General features: G+C 38.1%; 1 pseudogene; it reads right to left on the bottom strand.

Annotated features, from left to right (window-relative positions):
• Positions 1-1,243: 1,243 nt before the first annotated feature.
• Positions 1,244-5,943, bottom strand: part of LOC107855391 — a 6,269-nt pseudogene continuing 1,569 nt past the window's right edge.

Raw genomic sequence — 5,943 nt, 5'->3', positions numbered from 1 at the left:
ATGTCCGGTTCGAGTCCGGAGGAATGTGTGATGTTATGATGATGTCCCGTTCGAGTCCGGAGGAATGTGTGATGTTATGATGATGCTCAATGAATTAGGCAGAATATGTTGATATTGTGATGATGCCCGGTGAATCCGGAAGAGGTAAGAACATTTTGATGCCATGTGGGGCAAATTTACTTACATGCATTGATATTTGTAAGGTTAGGCCGTGTGTGGCCAACCGCCTATGTGATAGAATTATGAGGTCTCTATTGGTAAATTATTAATTGTTTCTTGTTCCAAATCACTATATAAGAGGTGTGACCCTTTTTGATGCTAAACTAGCTACTGGAGGAAATTTATGCCTAATATTGAGTTAGTTAAGGCTTAGTGTTATATGTAAATTTGCATAAAAATTCAAGGGCTAACCTAATATATATACTTGACTTGAATAAGAGATTATATTATGAAATATTGCCTAGTAAGGTGGCTTATTTTATGATTAGCTACTTCTAAAATATATGATTGTTATTTGGAACCTAGAAGCCTAGTAAACTAGTTGGTGGACTTTACTCTATTAAAATATGGAAATTAGTCCTTAAGGTTGTGACATGCTTGGTGATGATAGATCTAGTATTGCGTGATGGATAGTTAAATTATCTCCTAATATGTGAAGTTGAGATGTCTTAATTGATAACTCATGTCATGATGATGCTAATTAAAGAATGGCCTTATGATAGTTGAATAACCTATACTATGGGGGGCTTATAGTTTTTTCCCCAATTTGATGACTAGTGATTTTAAGACTTGTAATCTTGACTTTTGAAAAAGATAAGGTTAATTAGTATGGACCTTGCGGTATTTATCAATGAATTATAGAACTAATGATTACATGTTATGCTATGACAATGTTGCTTTCTTTATGTTGAATTATGGTATGGGTACTTGGAAGTGGATTTCGGTAATGAGTCATGGCGGGGTTGTGCTACCCGCGGTTTTTGATAAATTGATGGAGTAGTTGTGCTTTATGGTATTATTGGTTGTATTCTTTTGTGTACTCTCCGGTGGTATGGGATGCCGTGATGAGTTCTTTGTTTTGCTCTCTTTCGTGTACTTTCCGGCGGTGTGGGACGTCATGGTAAGTTCTTGTGTGTATGTTCTAAAGATTGTTGATGATGATTATGGCAAGTAGATGTTTTGCTATTGTGTATATGGTTGTATGCTTTCGAAATAATACTCAGTCGTTATGGTGATTATGGAGTATATTGAAATAGTATGTCATGTTATTGCTTTAATAGTACAGATGTTACAGTGGTATCAAAGTAGATTCAGATACGATCCTATCCCTTGACTTTAAGGTCATTGTCTTTCTTTATATCGTCTATACATTATATTTGAGCTCAGTCGGCCGATGATGCCTACTGAGTACCAGTGTTTTGGTACTCATACTACACTTCTATACCTTTTTGGTGCAGGCCTAGGTTCTAGTTGCCGCCGTTGAGCTAGTTCGTACGAGTTGACTATTCGGAGACAGGGTGAGCTCTTGGGGATCGAGTTGCCCTCTATCTCTTCTATCCTTATTTGTCTTTTGCTTTCGAGACAAATGTATGAGATTGTGTAAGGCATTTTAGATTCTGAGATTGTAAAGTCCTCTTGTCAAGTTTAGAAGCTCTTGTATTAATACTATCAGGTCGTGGGATTTGTGTTTGAATATCGATTGTCCTTAGTTGTGAAATGTTGTTGTTATATGTTGTGTTCACATATAGGGTCCAAGTTGGACGTTCTTACCAAGGTAACCCATTGCAATAGCTCCGGATTATGGTACCGGCTTACCTACCGGTGGGATGTGGTAGGTGCCATCATGACTCGGAAATTGGGTCGTGACACTTTGGGACGCTGCTCAGCAAATTTTTTCCTGCTTTCATATCTTACCTGCGAGCCAATCACAAACGAAAATGATTGATAAGCAATGACAGAACCATTGAAACTTTCAATTTGAAAGTAAAATGCATTAACTCAAAAATGATCATTCATAAATTGGCCGATGGTTTTTAACAACTGTTAGTAAAAATTAGTTCTATTTATCTGGGCTTTACTGTCTACCAGTATGTCTTGTTGATATCTTATTTGTCTTTCCGTTGGTTGATTTAGAGGAGAAATGCTATGCTTACAAGTTACAGGATCTTTTGTTCTTCTGTGAAGTGATTTTCAAGATTGAGTCTTGCTGCCAGTTAATTTCAAGGTGAAGATAATGATTCGTCAAATACAATACGAGCTTTTGATAGACAAATGATGGGTGCTGATATACCTTCTTTTCAAAGCATCTTATCTTTCCGCTTCATGCGAAATTTTGTAAGAGCTGCTTCTCTTTGAGATCGATGAGAATTTCCATCAGGAGCGTGAAAGCTTTCTTCTTTCCTATACTCTGCTGGTGTTTTGCTGAGTGGAAGTGTGATGTTTCCGTTGCTTCCATAACTCAGATGAGCATGGTTTAGATCACCATTGCAGCAAATGCTATTTGTAGTTTGATCAGTTGCAGATGGAAAGCGTTGGCAATCAGGTGTAGGTTCAGAATTGTGTCCTCTCTTACCCTCATTGTAATCTGTCGAGTCACTGTTGTTTTGATCACTCTGTGAGTGCAACTGCTGAGAGCTCCTACTTTCACAATTTAACATGAGGAATGGATTCGCCTGACAGGAAGATTCCCAAGGGGTACCCGAACCTGGACTCTGCAGTGGTGAAATTCCAGATGGCATACGAAGTATTGGAGCAATCCTAGAACTGTAGGCACAGGTTGGTCCCTCAAACCTGATACCTCTCACTGGTATAGAGAGAGGCGTCACTCTCTGCTGAGGAGAAGGGAAGTCCAAATTCAGCTGGTCTTGGTTCTCCGCAACTAAGAGGGGCAAAACTTTGAGGTCTAGTCATCGGACCGCGGGTATCTGAGTTGTAATCAGTGGCATGACCACATAACTGCTTATCAGAATCAGCTTCATATTCCTGTAGATTATAAGCCTTAAGACGACGTTGAATGTCTAGACTGCATTGCCCTGTTGACATACCTGCAGGAGCATTTTCCTAATTGTTATTTACAAAAATTCATTGGTTTGAAAAGGTTGCAACAGAATATCAAAAATCATCTTATAGAATTCAAAATGACGCTCCCATTCTATGGTCTTAGACAAAACAGTTTCATAAGTTTAGCGGCTCAAACTCAAGGATGAGATGCCTAAGTAACTCGAGGTCCTACAACCAAGTTATCTCAGGATTCATATTTTTAGTTCTGTTATCTTAATAGATCATCACATCTTACAGGTAGACATGAAAGATAACTTATTGTCCTAAAAGTTGTTCAATCTCTCAAAGTTTAATGTGTAACTTATTGTCCTTCAAGTTGTTCAATCTCTCAAAGTTTCATGTGTTTGTAGTAAGGCTTTCAACAATTCAAAATACAACGAAGAAGGGAAGTTTCCTTTTCAGACAATAAGGTATCCATTGTCTTTTATCTTCATTATCACTTCATTCTGAAATTAATGCTGCATCAAACCACGTAAAAGAATAGATTAGGAAACTGAAAACTCACCGCGTGAAGGCTGAGGCATCAGAATGGTTCAATCTGCGCTTCTCATTTGTAAACTGATTCACAGAACCACTTGGATGGGATCTTGTCAATGAAAGATCCAGTAGTGGAGAAGAATCAGCCTTGTTTATCCTAGTGTCGGAATCAGAACTTTTGAAATTACATTTGAGGTAATTATCAAATGCTCCGATCAAGTCAATGGCTTGTTTAGTTGGAGGACCAGGATTTTCATCAGAAGTTTGACCAATTGTACGACCATGACCCCAGTTATCATCAGAATTTATATCCTCTCCCCTGACCATTGCATTTGCATCTTTTATGGGAGCTGCACCAATTTGTATGACGGAAAAAATGTTAGAAGATCAGAACAGGTACACGTACTCCTAAATGATTCAACAGAACAGGCCTGCTTTCCGAATCATGAGATGGTCAGAAGAATTTTACCTCTAGCATCATTCTTGGACATTCTCAATCTATTACTTGCTTCATAAAGTAGTTCCTTCTCCAACTCTGCAGCATTTGGAAGAGACGCATTCCTATTTGGTTGAGTAGATTCCGGTAAGTCTTCTGCATTCTCTTCTTCATTCTCCAACTCTGGCTTTGTGCATGAGCTCTACACAAAAGGAAATGGTTATAAATCTCACTTGCTAGAAACTTTAAAGCTTATCTCAAAAAGATTGTCATCCATTTGTACACAAATAAAGCGTTTTTGTACACAAAGAATTTCATGAAAGTACATATATATTACCTGAGCATCACTTCCTTTCTCAATGCATTCCCGGTTTCTCTAAACGCAAGCCTTATAACCACTTGAACGGTTGCTGCAAGCATTGTTTTCAGCTGTGGCCTCAACCTTTGGTTGTGCAACACTTTCATCAAGAGGCCGCCCCTTGGAACTTCCGCTTGCCTGACAGGAAAAATAATTAAGTTGATATGTAGATGATAGGCGAAAAGTTCAGATATGATGTTTAAGAAAAGAAACGCGACAAGTTAGAATTATGCTTACAGATCGTCTCCTCCAGACGTGCTGCCACAAGTTCCTTAATTCATTCTTCCTAACAGGCTTGACAAGAAAGTCTGCTGCACCTCTCAGCATGCATCTATAAACTGTACTAACTGAGTCATTTAAGGACATCACTGTAAAAAATTAAAAGTAATGAGTAAATTTGACATGCTGACCAACTTCTTCTGCAATGATAGCTGGAGAAAGGAAGTATCATATTCTTGCATATGTCGTGCTCCATAATCAAGGTAAGAAGAGCGTATCCAGAGATTGATGGCAGGTCAACTTCTGTCAGGATGAGGTCGATGTTGTGAGGTCTGCCTTTCAACAACTCCCGTGCCTTTAGACCATCAGAAACTGTAGCGACTGCACAAACAAAAAAAGTTTAAAACGTCAAAATCCTTTTAAAAGGAACAGGTCTTGACTACACAATTTGTTTTCCTCCCTTCAGAATGTTTCTTGCATTTTGGCAGGGATGGAGAGCAAATTGCTGATCGTCATAAGCAAAGTATTCAAAGGCCATTAAAATTTTTCCAGCCGCCCACGTATCATTATTTGTATTCAAGTTGTCGCAAAAGCTTCAAAATCAACGAATTCATGCTACTTTAGCCTGCAACAGTAAAGTTATAAATGACCCTTTTGAAGACATAGGATTGACTGTCGAAGATGGCAAAAGTTAACAAGAAAACTAGGGCTGGTTAATTTGGATATTTGCTGGAGACTTATAGAAGCTTATGAGGAACATACCGTTTATCTTCAACATCGGAGCTTTCTGGATGTGCGATGCTGATAAAACCAGTCTCCTTTCCAGTATAAAGTGATTGACCCTACAGAATATATGGTGGGTAGTCAAAACAAATTAATTGCAGGATTCGTTTAAGATGTTTGTTTTATTTTTTTCTTTTTAAGTATGGTACCTTTAACTAAGAGAACTTACAGCAAAAGTCCAGTTGTTCCCTAATGTAATGAGTGTGGGAAAGGACCTATCAATACTAGAACTAGAAGCTGCCACAGGAAGGATCCATACCATGGTGATGTATTCTCTACAGTTTGAGGATATGAACAAACAACTGTAATTCCCTTTAACAGACTGTTTGGATGATGGTTTCCCATGGTATGGTATGGTATGGTATGGTTACCATGGGAACCATGTTTGTTTCCATGATTTTCTAAAAATGGTAGTATGGTATGTTACTATTCCATGGTTTGATAACCATGGAATGAAGCAATTTATTAAACCACCAAATTGGTGGTGTGCCATGGTTTTCATTTTTCTTTTCCAACTATACCCTTATATAATTTTCTTTAATCCTATTTTATCCTTATCAACAAAATACATGCTAAGACTACGCATTTGTTAACAAGATCGAAGATTGCA

The sequence above is a fragment of the Capsicum annuum genome, unplaced genomic scaffold (genome assembly GCF_002878395.1).
Source record: "Capsicum annuum cultivar UCD-10X-F1 unplaced genomic scaffold, UCD10Xv1.1 ctg61716, whole genome shotgun sequence".
Taxonomy (NCBI): Eukaryota; Viridiplantae; Streptophyta; class Magnoliopsida; order Solanales; family Solanaceae; genus Capsicum; species Capsicum annuum.
This window is presented reverse-complemented; position numbering and strand designations above follow the sequence as displayed.